Below are 15,605 nucleotides of genomic sequence, written 5' to 3' on the forward strand. Positions count from 1 at the left end.
TGTTACACACTGAGACCATCAGCACTGTTACACACTGAGACCATCAGCAGCACTGTTACACACTGAGACCATCAGCAGCACTGTTACACACTGAGACCGTCAGCACCATTACACACTAAAGCCATCAGTACTGTTACAAACTGAGACCGTCTGCACTTTTACACACTGAGACCATAAACACTTACACACCGAGACCATCACCACCAATACACACACTGAGACTGTTAGCATCCAGTACTGCATCGAGCCTGGATTTAAAAACACAGGGGGTCTCTACCTCCATTACATGATCTGGGGAGCTGTCCCACCTACTGGGAACAGGAATACTGGGTAAGTCTTCAGCCTGAACCCCCAAGAACCAAAAAGGGAGGTAAAAAAATAGTCCACAGTCTGAAGAACACTCAAACAATGGTGAGGAAAAACCCCCCAGTGGGGAAATCTCAGGAGGTACGTGGGTATAGAAGGTGACCTAATCATCCCCTGGCTGGCCCGATGTCAATACCTAAAGATTGGCTACATGGTAACAGGGAGGTAATGGGTAATCTATCGCAGCCAATAAACTTGGTTAGGCACATCATAGCCTGATATATAGCCTACACCCTTGTTATTCAAATCATGAGCCTCAAAGTGTTGGGTTTTCCAACCTCCCGTTGGAGTCAGGTGTGAAGACAGTCTGGCCAATCAGTGGCACTAATTGTTCATTTAATTACCTGGGAGGAAGGAAAACCAGGACAGATTTGGATTCAAGGGCCAAATGTCAGTATTCACGGCTTAAACCAGCAGCAACCAAGTCTGGTCCCGGAGAACTACCGTCCTGTAGGTTATCACTCCAACACCAACAAAACACCCTTCATTCAACAGCTGAGCTGCTAATTAGTAGAGTCAGGTAAACCCTACAGGATGGTAGATCTCCAGAAGCAGGGTTAGTTACCACTGGCTTACACAGTCGAAAAAAGAACACATTTATACGCAGACAAGAACAGCAAGGTTATGCATCAAGGGATCCAAGTTGTGTCGTAGCCCGAGATTGAACTAGGAGAGGGCCGAGGCCGGAGAATTCTGAGAATTCAAGGTGTGGACTACAGTAATGTACATGCACAACACTACAGAGGCATTATACATGTGACACTATATGTCCACATAACATTATTATCAGTATATTTTCCAGCCGAGAGTTAGCTGGCAACCAGTTGTGATGTAGCTATAGTTAGTAGATTAGCCACCAGCACTCGCTGTCTTTTCTGACTACCCTGAGGCAGAGTTCTCAATTGGCTTGCTTCCTCGTGACCTCTGCAGGCGTACCCCAAGGCTTGGTCCTTGGTCCTCTCCTTTTTGCTCTCTATACAAAGTGTCACGGTTCCGTTGTTTCCTCCCCTGGGCTATCTTAGTACTGCTGTGCCGATGACGTGTTTTTTTTTTCCTCAGCTTGCCTACAAGGCACATCTCAAACTGGATGGCAAATCCAGTGCCTTCAGCTCGACATGGCGAAACCTGAGACGCTGCAGTTCCCAGCCTCTCCCTGTTATGAGCGCTCAAACTCAGCCTGGACAGCCACAGTCTCAACCCCTCAGTCTGCTAGGAACCTCGACCTGGTCCTGCACAACAAGGCAGTCTCTCTCCGAGAACACTGCAGCCGTGCGTCAGGCGTGCAGAATCTTCCAGAATAACGTCCAGAGAATCTGCCCCCTTTCCCACAACACAATCAACTCCTACTTCAGGCGCAGGTCACTGTCCAATTTTCGGTCATTTTTCCAGATCAGAAGGATATGAGATTGTACGGAGGATACGAACAAACGCTCAGAAATTATGCATGAGACCATTTATAACAGTTTGAGTGCACCAGAATGCTAGCGTACAGTACAACAGCGCCAATGTGGAGACAACAGATGCAGCCACCTTACAAACCAGCTAGGAAATGAGTACACAAAATAAAACATGGCCACCTCCTCATGTCTGCCAGATACAATCAGGTGGATGGCTTAATAGCTTAATTTAAATATTACCACCATGGCTAACATCTTTTCTTGAGCGCGTCGTAACCAGTTTAAGTCGCCGGACGGTGCAGCTGAAAGCCGATCGCAGCTCCACGGCAGGCTAGAGGCAGAGAGACGCAGCGAGGAGGAAGGGCCAGTATGAGCGGTTTCGGGTCATCTTTTATCTCGTCCAGCACAGACAGGATTGCATAACCCGGGAGCCATTTTTTTTTTTTTCCATAAGGTTTTCCCCTCAGGGCATCTTTCAAGAGGGACGTTTCGGCTACAAATTCCTCCCTACATTTAAATTCCTAACCTCGGATGTCAAGGGTTTCTCTTTCCAACAACAGTGCTACCGGTCAGCGCTCTTGTGTCTTATCCAAACTTAAGGCTTGCTTTCCCTGCTGGTAAAATACAGTCATCTTTTAAACATTAGCAGCCAGCCTTGATAAATCACAAGAGCTTAGGGTTAGGCTTAGGGTACAAAGGCTATACCACTAAATACACATTTTAAACAATGCGGGTGTGACGAGTTAGAGATTCGCCCGAGTCCGAGGTGGGATTTGATCTCGGGCCTTATTTTAATTGAGGGTAGCGTCACCACGGTAACCTACTACAAGACCTTCACTTTACAGCACCTTTATGGTGCTTCACAAGCAAATGAGCCGGGCTACACCACTGTGCTAGCAGGAGTAAAAAAGTACAGTAGCAATAAGTCAAATACGAAGTCTTTAAAAAACTTTTGCAAAAAAAAAAAGTTCTTAAAAAAACAAAACAAATGGGAATATGACCTTATGCAGTATTTATTCACACATCATATCTGCCCCAATTTAATAAAAGAAAGAACACTGAATCACTTAATCCACTTAAAAGAGAATAAGCAATTGGAAAACACGTGCAACTTGTTAGCTTCTTGGACAAAGAACAACAATGACACGATAGTATTGTGTTGTGGCCGTAACTATAGCAACTCTGCCTGAAATTCCAGCAGTAACGTCTGTTTTTCTGACTGTACCCATGTCAAAGCAAAGACTGACTCATAGCTGCTGGGTTTTTACTGTACCGCCAAATCAGTACAGCTAGCTCGCTAGCCCACCGTTGTTCATGGCACAGTACAAAGTTGGCTAAATCGGTGACTAGAGAAGAAACAACGTAAGTAAATATAACACAGACAGTTAGAACACTAACAGTAAGCCAGCATACTGCTAAAGAACTTAAAAAAAAAAAAAAAAAATTTCAAGATGAGTAAAGTATATCCTGTTCTCTTTGCTACTTGTACACTAACACTATACTGTATCTACACTGCTTTATAATGCTTGTGCACTCTCTATACTGTCTATATTTCTCCTATTCTGCATGTATACTGCTCCTATACTAACTCTATACTGTTCCTATGCCGTCTCCACATCTGCATCTCTCTGTAGCCAGTGGCCCGCTGAAGGAGAAACAAGCTCTTATTTCACAGTCACGTGACAGGCTAACGCCCAATCAGAGCAGCCCAGGCACTGAAAGGGGGGGGGGTGGGGGGAGGGACAAAACGGAGGAAGAGAATGAGGGAGAGAGAGCCAAAGAAAGAAAAATGGAGAAGAGAAAGAAAGGGCGCGAGACAAAGACGACACGGGGAGCGAGCGAGAGAGGGAGAGAGAGAGAGAGAGAGAGAGAGAGAGAAAGAGAGAGAGAAAGAGAGAGAGTATGGCTGTCACCCTGGAGCCTCAGAGACTCAGAGAGCGGGAGAACACACCGCTCTGACAGACAACAGAGATTTAATTAACCCTGCAGGATACCTCTCTCTCCTCCCCCTCCTCTTCCTCTATCCCCCCTCTCTCTCTCTCTCTCTCTCTCTCTCTCTCTCACTATCCCTTCATACATTCTCTTCTCTTGCTCTCTCTCTGTTTCTCTTGGTGGGGGGGGCGGGGGGGGGGGGAAGCAGTGACCTGTCATTTCTCATTTATCCCATTAAACCCCCCCCCCCCCCCCCGGGCTCCCCCCCCGATTCTCTGCTTTTGAACTGACCGCTTCTCTCACCCCCCACCTTAACCCCCAACACTATAAAACCATGTGCACATACACATACTGACACATAAGAGTATGTATGCACAAAAGAGAGTGTGTGCGTGTATGTTCGTGTGTGCATACAAGTGTGAGTGTGTGTGCGTATGCATGTATATGTGTGTGTGTGTATGTGTGTGTGAGAGTGTGTGTGTTTGTGTGTGTACTGGTGTGTGTGTGTAAGAGTGTGTGTGTGTGTGTGTGTGTAAGAGTGTGTGAGAGTGTGTGTGTGTAAGAGTGTGTGTGTTTGTATGTGTACTGGTGTGTGTGTACGTGTGTGTGTGTAAGAGTGTGTGTGTTTGTGTGTGTACTGGTGTGTGTGTGTGTGTGTGTAAGAGTGTGTGTGTTTGTGTGTGTAAGTGTGTGTGTGTGTGTAATGGTGTGTGTGTGTGTGTGTGTAAGAGTGTGTGTGTGTGTTAGTGTGTGTAATGGTGTGTGTGTGTGTGTAAGAGTGTGTGTGTTTGTGTGTGTAAGTGTGTGTGTGTGTAATGGTGTGTGTGTGTGTGTGTGTAAGAGTGTGTGTGTGTGTTAGTGTGTGTAATGGTGTGTGTGTGTGTAAGAGTGTGTGTGTTTGTGTGTGTACTGGTGTGTGTGTGTGTGTGTGAGAGTGTGTGTGTTTGTGTGTGTAATGGTGTGTGTGTGTGTGTGTGTGTAAGAGTGTGTGTGTAAGAGTGTGTGTGTTTGTGTGTGTAATGGTGCGTGTGTGTGTGTGTGTAAGAGTGTGTAAGAGTGTGTGTGTGTGTGTGTGTAAGAGTGTGTGTGTGTGTGTGTAAGAGTGTGTGTGTGTGTGTGTGTGTGTAAGAGTGTGTGTTTGTGTGTGTAATGGTGCGTGTGTGTGTGTGTGTAAGTGTGTGTGTGTGTGTGTGTAAGAGTGTGTGTGTGTGTGTGTGTAAGAGTGTGTGTGTTTGTGTGTGTAATGGTGTGTGTGTGTGTGTGTGTAATGGTGTGTGTGTGTGTGTGTACTGGTGTGTGTGTGTGTGTAAGAGTGTGTGTGTTGTGTGTGTAATGGTGTGTGTGTGTGTGTGTGTAAGAGTGTGTGTGTTTGTGTGTGTAATGGTGTGTGTGTGTAAGAGTGTGTGTGTTTGTGTGTGTACTGGTGTGTGTGTGTGTGTGTGTGTGTGTGTAAGAGTGTGTGTGTTAGTGTGAGCCCGTGTCCTGACCCCCCACCCCCACTCTGTCTTAGCATTTATCCCTCTTCCTTCAGGCAACTCCTTGTTCCACTTTCAACATCGACTGTGTTTATGTGTGTGTTTGCATCTGTGTGTGTGTGTGTGTGTGTGTGTGTGTGTGTGTGTGAGAGAGAAGAAACTGCATGTGTCTGTGTGAAAGGTGAGAACAACATTATATATAATCACCCACTAACAGTAAGACCCCATATTAAAAGGAAGTACCCACACAGGGCAACTACCCAGACAGGGCAACAATATTAACAGGAAGTACCCACACAGGGCAACAGGATTAACAGGAAGTACCCACACAGGGCAACAATATTAACAAGAAGTACCCACACAGGGCGACAGCATTAACAGGAAGTACCCAGACAGGGCAACAATATTCACAGGAAGTACTCACACAGGGCAACAGCATTAACAGGAAGAGGCCACACAGGGCAACAGTATTAACAGGAAGTACCCACACAGGGCAACAGCATTAACAGGAAGTACCCACACAGGGCAACAGCATTAACAGGAAATGCCCACACAGGGCAACAGCATTAACAGGAACTGCTCATATAGAGAAACAGTAGAACTAGGAGTTGAGTGCAGTGGAGTTGTTGGGAAGTGGTGTGTGTTTGCTGACTCACAGACAAAAACACACACATGCTTGATTTCTCTCTCCGACATGCACACACAGGCATACACATACAATCACATACATGCATACACACGCAATACACACACGCACGTGCCTTTCTCACGCATATCTATGTGCTCAAAGCTCAATCCCTCTTTCTCACACACACAATCTCAAACCCTCTCTCACACAAAAGCGCGCACACACACACACACACACACACAGAGTGCTATATCTGCCTCCCCTTTACACACTCTCTCTCTCTCTCTAATTGACTACTTGTTTTATACATTTCATTTCATTTCTGATTTTCCTCTTATTTCCCTGTTTCCTTTTCTCCTTCTTTAATTATTCATCCCTCTTTCCGTCCCTCCTTCCCTCTCTCTCTCGGCACTCTGAATACAGAATCCATCTGTTTTTAACATGTTTTATTCACATCTTCATTTGGAAATTTCAGCATCTTTAATTGCCTCTTAAAAGGAGTAAACAGCGAAGGTCCAGTAAAACACATGGAAAATGCCTGTTAGCATTAGCATCACACAGAAAGCAGGTCTTGCGTGTAAGTCTGTGCGTGTGTCTGTGTGTGTGTGTGTGTGTGTGTGTGTGTGAGTCTGCATGTGTGTGTGTGTGTGAGTCTGCATGTGTGTGTGTGTGAGTCTGCATGTTTGTGTGTCTGTGTGTGTGTCTGCATGTGTGTGTGCGTGTGTGAGTCTGCATGTGTGCGTGTCTGTGTGTTTGAGTCCGCATGTGTGTGTCTATATGTGTGTGTGTGTGTTCCTGTTGGTGTGTGTGAGTCCGTGTGTGTTCCTGTGAGTGTGTGTGTGTGTCCATATGTGTGTGTGTGTGTGTGCGTGTGTTTCTGTGTAAATGTGTGTGTGTGTGTTCCTGCGTGTGAGTCTGTGTATGTGTCTATGTGTGTGTGTGTGTGTGTGTGCATGAGTGTGTGTTTCTGTGTAAATGTGTGTGTGTGTGTGTGTCTGAGTGTGCATTTATGTGTCAACATGTGTGTGTGTGTGTGTGTGTGTGTTGGATCCAGATCTTTATTGCATGGGCAGGTTTTTCTGAATTCTGAATTCATGTTTCTCTCTCCCTAGTGGGAGATGTAAGTGTGTAAGTGGGAGTGGGCGAGATACATTCCAATCTTGGCTTTTCACTCTCTTTCCCCCTCAATGACTACAGCCCCATCATCATCATCATCATCATCTTTATTTCCCTCTGTCCCCTCTAACCCCCCCTCCCCCCGCCACGGTGCACAGTGTCTCCTTTGAGAAGCACAATGCGGAACAAACGCAAGCAGGCTGAATAGGATTAGCAGCAGCAGCAACAGAAGCCTTACAGGGAAGCACAAGCACAACAGCCTGAAGCAGAGTGAAGCAGAGCCAGCAGACTGAAGCAGAGTGAAGCAGTGACTGAAGCAAACTGAAGCAGTGAGTAAAACAGGCTGAAGCAAACTGAAGCAGAACCAGCAGACTGAAGCAGAGTGAAGCAGTGACTGAAGCAAACTGAACCAAACCGAAGCAGTGAGTAAAACAGGCTAGAATAGACTGAAGCAGTTAGTGAAGCAGACTGAAGCAGAGCGAACCAGGCTAAAGCAGATTGAAACAGCCACTAAAACAGACTGAAGCAGAGTGAAGCAGCTAGTGAAGCAGACTGAAGCAGAGCGAACCAGGCTAAAGCAGACTGAAGCAGCTACTAAAACAGACTGAAGCAGAGCGAACCAGGCTAAAGCAGACTAAAACAGCTTGTGAAGCAGACTGAAGCAGAGTGAACCAAGCCAAAGCAGACTGAAGCAGCTAGTGAAGCAGACTGAACCAGGCTAAAGCAGATTAAAACAGAGGGAAGCAGGCTAAAGCAGCTTGAAGTAGCTACTGAAACAGACAGATCTGCCACTGCGCCTTCCCTTCTCCGTGATCCTGCTGTCCATGGCCTCCTTGACCTTTGACCTCCTCGGAGCTCTCACAGCATATTCTGCGTATGAATTCCAGTTTCAGACATTAACCTGTCAACGCCCCCATTTCCATATAGCCTCCCTTGTAAATGAGAGTAAGAACATCCTGAGGACCGCACTACTGCTAGAGTCATTACATTCCCCAGCTGCAGAGTCCAGCACTCTGTCCACTGCTACACGCCACCACGATCCTGTTCTAATAACGATACAATCCTCCCCTTCCTCCCTCCCTCCTCCCCTGTCTGCTCTCTCCCGAAATCTGTAATAAGGAACAACATTTAATTAGCCAGCCTCCTCCACCCACACGCCGACACAAGCACAAGCGTGTGCACACACACACACACACACACACACACACACACACACAGTGAATGCTCAACACCAGTGGTTAACACCACCAGCTTCCAGAAATCTGCATTTCCAAAACTCCGGCCAATGAAAATGTCTGTGTTTTGACCAGTTTCACCTGAATTTGAAACAAACTGACATTATTAATAGTTTAACAGACATGCAACAGGGTTAGACAAAAAAAAGTTTTATTAAGCATCTCCCACCGCAAATGACCTTTAGCGGCACTCTGCTAATTAGTGATGGTTCTGCACCACGACAGAACTCGCTCCTTTAATTCCGAACTGTGACAACAGCAGCCCAAAATGGAAAGCAACGGTGACAACTAGCCGGCGAAAGCCGAGGTATCACTTTTGCAGATTCACAGCTGCGGGTTCAATCGGAAGTCGTTAGTTTCCTATGGAGAGCCCTGAATTCCGCACTCTATGGTACGGTGTACCGGCTCCAATCCTGCACCAGGGCCCTGTCAGGATCCGTCTGGATTTTCCAGCCTTCCCTGCACAAAATTCTTTTTGAGGGAAAAGAATGGATTTATGACACCACTGGTGAACAAAACATCCAATAGGATAAATACTTTTTAAAAACACTATTTTAAAATCTGAATGACAAATACGGGCACAACGCATCACATAACTTAGATACATTTTAGACGGATGTACTGACTAATTTTTCATTTTTTCTACGCATGGGATGAGCAAGGCTTAACCCTTTAAGGTGTGAGATCACAAACATGTGATTAGAATGTTCTTAACTGAACATTCTAATGCTGATGTCACAATCACTGCTGCTAATTGACAGAACAGTTCTAGAAACTAAAGGTAGTTCTAGAACACCGACTTAGATTCTTGAGAAAATACACATTAATGTTTTTAAACCTGCTCTTCAAAGACGTAACCGCTCATCCAAAATTTGCTCAACACACCACAGCGGTCGTATATTGCTGAGCTCATCCACGCCAACCAGTCTGCCGCCCATTTTGAACTAAAGACACACGACAGGTTGTTTCGCACCGTAATAAAAAGTAGGCTACATTTTTTTTCCCGCCCGTTTTCCAGCACTTGCTGAAGTAGTTTGGACCAGGCGCTTTATTTACCGCGCTCCCGCCGAAAAGGGAAGAGCCAGCAGCTTGGTTCGGGCGCGTCGGCCGACGCTGCTCGCGGCTACGTGGGCGGCCGAAAGACGCCGTATTCCGCGCGCGCTTGGGTACCCGGGATCCGTCACACGCCAGCGACGTCAATCCATCTGCTTCCCGCATGATTCACTGAGAATTTTACAAATCTTCACAGGCCCCACCGCCCCCACCCCCCCCCACCCCCACCCAATCAATACAGACGCCTCTCAGCTCCAAACTCAATTGAATGTCACAACCAATGTACCTGCATTTTCACAATACAGCACTTCTTCTTATTCTTTTTTTTTTTTTTTTTTAATGTGAAAAATGCAGAATCCCACATTAAGGTGACCTCCAATCAGGCTCACATTAACGATGAAAAAAATGCCATCTTTTAACATGTCCGATACTTTGCGTTTGAACACACCGCTCTCAGACCACACCCCCCACCACAAACCACACCCCTCACAGACCACACCCACACCACAGACCACACCCACACCAAATACAAATGACTCTTCTCTGTCATGTCATAAGTATTTGTGGCATTGCCTTACAAAAAAGGACATCTGACGCGGCCTCAAAATTGCCCAAATTAAGGCACCTTTTGTAGGAACCATTCTGCGATGCCTATGAATCAGACCAGCACGTATAAGCCAGCATTCCACTGAAACAGAAATGCAGCCAACCTCTCCACTGTCACACGACCTCTTCATGACTCACAGCGATCACATGACCTCTCCTTTTCACAGTGATCACGTGACTTGTACCTCTCCGCCGAGCACGTGAAGGCTTCTGCCTCGTAGTGATCAGATGACCCTCCCTGTCTCGGTAATTCTGCATGGCATCTCCTGTCCACAGACGTGCATACTTAACCAGACAGACGAAGCACGCCTTCAGCGAACTCCAGGCCGCTGAGCTTGCGAAGACCTGGATGTGCTTCGCACAGTGAGGGCAGAACATCGGCGCTCCCGTTAAACTGGAACTGGGAACATCAAAATTCTGAAGGCAAAATAAAACGTCACCGATGGCATTTTGAAATTCGATTAACGACCGTTTTGCGTATCATACGAAAAAAGCAGATTGCAAAAAAATGGACCGTTGAGGTTTTCTTTGGTTGTTAAATCACCTTGGATTTCTACACTAAAATCAACGGGCAGCAAAGCACCTTTGCCCTCAAGCGCGTGCAGGAGAGGCCATTTCCCCGTTACTTTCTAGGTTTCACCGCCTGGCCCCTCCCACCCTCTCCTACCCTCGCCCTGTGCTCCTGCCTCACAGTGATCACATGACCGCTCCCGTCTCCGTGATCACATGACACGACCTCTCCCTTTCACAGTGATCACATGACCTCTCCAGCCAAGTGTGATGATAGCGCCCATCTTCCTTGGGCTCGCAGGTTTGCGCTGTCGTGCTTCAGCGTGCCAGGGTGCGATAGCATATTCTTTATTTAGTCAGGAGCTGACTCAGAATTAGATCCCTGACAGTGGAGAGACATTCTGCTTTTGCAAACGATTTTTTTTACTAATTTAGTTTTTTTTTGGAGCTTAGTTAGGTTTATCTGCTCAAAACAATATTTTAGGGTGTATTTCTTCTTAAATATCAGTGTACCAGTGCTGGTCTGAAGCTGGTTGTGGTTTGTATTGTGAGTGGTTGTCTGAGCAGTGAAACTCAGTCCCAGCTGACTGAGGGGGGTCAGTGACTGCCAGGGCCCAAGCCAGAAAGTATTCCCCCAGCATAGCCATGCTGTACTGTAGCCCTGTTCTGTGGGCGACAGCAGAACCAGGTCATCTGCCTACAAAAAAAGAATTTTATTCTGGCATCAGGTCCACAGAATCCACTGGCAACAGCTCCAACGCTGGCCAGTTCACGAGCGTACATTTTCAACAATACCGGACTCAAACTGCAGCCTGGTCTGAATTTATGGTCATGAGTGAAAACTTTAAAATAATTTAATCTTGGATGTTCAAATAGAGTCAAATGCTTTTTAGAAATCAATGGGACAAACTGAGATTTTTTCCATGGCAATTATTGCTATTTAGTTTATCCCCGTACGTGGGGGATATAAATGCCTTAGGTCCCAGTAGGGTTGCCAGATTTTTAATATGTCAAAACTGGACAATGTACACAGCTGGAAGTATAATCGCAAACAAGGTCGGGAGCTGTTGGTTGAAAGGGGTGCGGGGGGGGGAGTATGGGGGTTTGGGGTAGGGGGCATTGACATCTGAGCAGGGGAGTCGTTGACACGCGACGCAAATTCACTGCAAACTACCAAACTCTTCCATCGGTTACTCAGACCGGACCTTACATTGTCTGGCCCGGGACCACACACACCAGACCTGTGCGAATAATTTGAAAACCAGACATTCTGGTCGAAAAACCAAACATCTGGCAACCCTCGGTCCCGGGTGTGAGCTAGGCCGCGTGCAGCGAGCTCCTCTCTCCCTGCACTCGGAATTCAGGTGTCAGTTGGGTTTCGGTTATCTTTTATTGCTATTAATGTACTATCTATGTCTCTCTTTTTTTTTTTTTTTTTTAGAACTTAACATAGCAAACTCACTCTAGCGTGTCAGCGATATCGCATCTTCACTCGCTAGTCTGGGACTGTTTGTTAGCCTGGTGTGGCCCTACCGCTCACAGCCCCATTGCCTCAGGCAAACGCGCCCCTGCTTCTCCCATACCGTAAGCTGCGCTGGATTAGAGCAAATTAATATATAATGTAATAAGCGGGACACGGCTCGTTTGCTCTGTTTATGTATACAGCTATCCGAGAGCGGTGGGAGGTTTGTTGCCCAACATCTAATGCATGTACGGGGGAGGAGTCCACACAAGTGAGGGAATAAAGTGCTACTCTATCCCCCAGAGGTAAACTAAGAGAACCCTTACACAAGCCTCCACATTTGGCTTCTCCAGCCCTCTCCCCCTTCTTTCCCTTTCTTTCTTTCTTTCTTTCTTTCGCTCTCTGTCTCTCTTTCCATCTCCCTCTTTCTTTCTGTCTCTCTCTCTCTCTGTTTCTCTTTCCCTCCCTCCCTCCCTCCCTCTCTTTTTCCCCGTTCCCTCCCTCTCTCAGTGGTTTTATGTCAGCATTAATGGAATGCTAGGCATTTCCTCTTTCTCCTCTCCTTCTCCCCCTCTCTCTCTCTCTCGGACCAAACTCTCCTCCACAACTCTTACTCTCTCTCTCTCCAGCTCTCTACCTCTCTCTCTCTCTCTTGGTCTGACTCTCATTCCCTTCTCCCTCCCTCCCCCCCTCTCTCTCATTTTCATTTTTTTCCCCACTGTAACACAAAAGTCCATCACAGAGGCTTTGTGAAATGAACACTCTCTCAGATGCAGTCCTGATCATAATTAATACATGCACACTAGCTGGGAACAGTATTAATGCACTGGAATTAAAATACACAAAAATACATGACTACCATGACTACTGCTACATCTGACAACAACAATAATAATAATAATAATAATAACACAATAATGTATATGTACAGTATTAACTCTCTCGCAATGCAATGTTAATGTACTGTAGATACTGTATTAACCATCTCTCTCTCTCTGAGTCGTGTTCACACAAGCATTCAAAAGTACAGTAATTCCTAGCACAATGAATCCTATTTTAAAGTTCAATAGAAAAATAGTTAAGTTACAAGAATAAACTTTGCCATTTTAAAAATCATTTTCTCTCTCAATTCAAGTTAACATTAAAATTCAAAAGGTACTTTATTAGCATGGCAAAGTGTGTTGTCATAGCAGCAACAGGCAAGTATTCATATAAATATCCACAATATGAGTATGGCCATTTCTTAGTGTATGTGTGTGTGTGTGTGTGTGTGTAGACACTATATGACCAAAAGTATCTGGACACCCCTTGGTCTGGGGCTGTTTTCCATGGTTTGGGGTAGGCCCCTTAATTCCAGTGAAGGCAAATCTTAATGCTAGCATTCAATCACATTCTAGACAATTCTGTGCTTCCCCAACGTTTTAGGGAAGGCCCTTTCCCGTTTCAGCATGACAATGCCCCCAGGCACGTGGCAAGGTCCATATAGAAATGGTTTTGTCGAGAACAATGTGGAAGAACTTGATCAGCCTGCACAGAGCCCTGACCTCAACCCAATCCAACACCTTTGGGATCAACTGGATAGCCAACTGTGAGTCAGACCTAATCACCCAATCAGTGCCCGTCCTCACTAATGCTCTTCTGGCTGAATAGAAGCAAATCCCTGTAGCAATGCTCCAACATCTATTATAAAGCCTTCCCAGAAGAGTGGAGGTTGTTATAGCAGCAAAGGGTGGACTAACTCCATATTAATTCCCATAATTTTGTATGAGATGTTGGATGTCCGGTGTCTACATACTTTTGGCCATGCAGTGTATATGTATGTTTGCGTGTGGATGTGTGTGTATGTTTGTGTCTGTGTGTGTATATGTATGCATGTGAATGTGCATTTGTGTGTGGTTGTGTGCACACATACATGTTTATGATTACATGTTGTTGTTTGTGCGTGTGTGTATATATGTATCTTATGTGTATGTGTGTATGCGTGTATGGGGTGTGTGTGTACGTGCGTGCATACGTGTGCGTGTGTGTGTGTGTATATGTATGGTTATGCATGGGCGAGTGTGTATGTGTGTGTGTGTCTGTGTACGGGCGTGTGTGCGTGTGTGCGTATGTGTGTGTGTGTGTGTGTGTATGTATGTTTATGCATGGGCGAGTGTGTATGTGTGTGTGTGTGTGTGTGTGTATGTATGTTTATGCATGGTCGAGTGTGTATGTGTGTGTGTGTCTGTGTGTGTGTGTGTGTGTACGGGCGTGTGTGCGTATGTGTGTGTGTGTGTGTGTGTGCTGAAGCTATATCCTGCTGTGTAGAAGTTGTACAGTCCGTCAGGGATTGGGGTGAGGGTGGCCACCTGAGATTAGACTACAGATAAGTGGGTGAATAATCCCAGCACTGTGAGTAGACAGGTAATCCGCAGGTGAGACTGATAGGCTGGTAATGGCATGGTGTTGTGATTTAACTTATTTCTTTTCCTTCTTCCAAACCCTGGGTCACCACCTCCAGTTAACGTTGCATTCGGCTAAATTTTTTAATTTATGTCACTTTCAAAAGATTGTAACATGCAGAACATATAAACAACAGAGGTCGTTTGTTTACCTCATTGTCTGCTTCTCTTTCTCTCCCTCTCTCCGTCCCCCTCTTTCCATCTCCCTCTCTCTGTCCATTTCCCTCCATCCATACCTCTCACCCGCTAACTCTGTCTGAAAGTTCTATCACCATAGCAACAGCTATCGTCTGTGAAAATTACCAAAATCCCTCCCTTCCTCTGTTTGCTGCGTCCTTTCCTTAAACCAAAATCTCTCTCTCTCTTTCTCTCTGCCCCTCCCTCCCTCCCTTTGAAGATAAATGACATATTCAGATGTTACTTATTTGATAGCGGAGAGGTAAAATGGAGAGGGGGATGAGGAAGGAGGGAGGGAGGGAGAGAAGGGGGAGAGGAGGACAGACAGAGGGTAAAACACAAAGAGACATGAACAGGTAGCAGGGAGGGAGAGAGCGCTATCGCCATGGTAACACTGAAACGAATGCGAGAGAGGGAAGGGGAGACGTAGCATGTGGTCACCATGGTAACTGCAAGGGAAGGATACTTGGGGAGAGATGGAGGGAAGGAGAGAGGAGAAAAGCCGAACAGACAAAAAGATGATGAATATAAAGAGGGCCAATATCTTCACCCGTCTGGTCTCTCTCTCTCTCTCTCTCTCTCTATCTCTCTCTCTCGCCACACTATACTCCACTATTGTCTATTGCATTTGCCAAGTGATTGTTACTGCCTCGTAACCTAGCAACTGATGTGAATTGTCATTGAGAAACATTAATACGATGCTATTCTCCATTTTAACGCATCTTTGTACCCTGCTATACCTAAAATAAGCAATAACAGATCCCTATCGCACTGCTCTACCTGTAATATGACACAGCTTTACTACCCTGCTATACATGTATACAACACACCTTTACTCACATGCTATACCCGTAATATAACACAGCTTTAATACTCTGCCATACACGTAATGTATAACACACCATTACTACCCTGCTGCATCTGTAATATATAAAAACAGATGACTAATCTACTATACCTGTGATATGACACAAGATTTATTAATCTGCTACACCTGTATTAGCCTATACAATAAAGATTTATAAATCTGCTACACCTGTCATATAATAAGTTTAACTGCACGGCTGTATGTGTAATATATAACACAGATTTACTATCCTGTGAATCACTGTCTTTCTAGTACGCACACAAACAATTTGTATCTATTTCTGTCTGCAAGGCAGAGCACCTGTACAAGAACCCATTACAGTTCATTAACTATTACAGA

At 45.7% G+C, this 15,605-nt stretch overlaps 1 protein-coding gene across 4 annotated transcripts in view; it reads right to left on the minus strand.

Annotated features, from left to right (window-relative positions):
• LOC118234015 (kin of IRRE-like protein 1) overlaps window positions 1-15,605 on the minus strand; it is a 46,195-nt gene that overhangs the window by 17,069 nt on the left and 13,521 nt on the right. The gene's annotated exons all lie outside the window — the stretch shown is intronic.

This window comes from Anguilla anguilla, chromosome 8, assembly GCF_013347855.1.
Source record: "Anguilla anguilla isolate fAngAng1 chromosome 8, fAngAng1.pri, whole genome shotgun sequence".
NCBI classification, from domain to species: domain Eukaryota; kingdom Metazoa; phylum Chordata; class Actinopteri; order Anguilliformes; family Anguillidae; genus Anguilla; species Anguilla anguilla.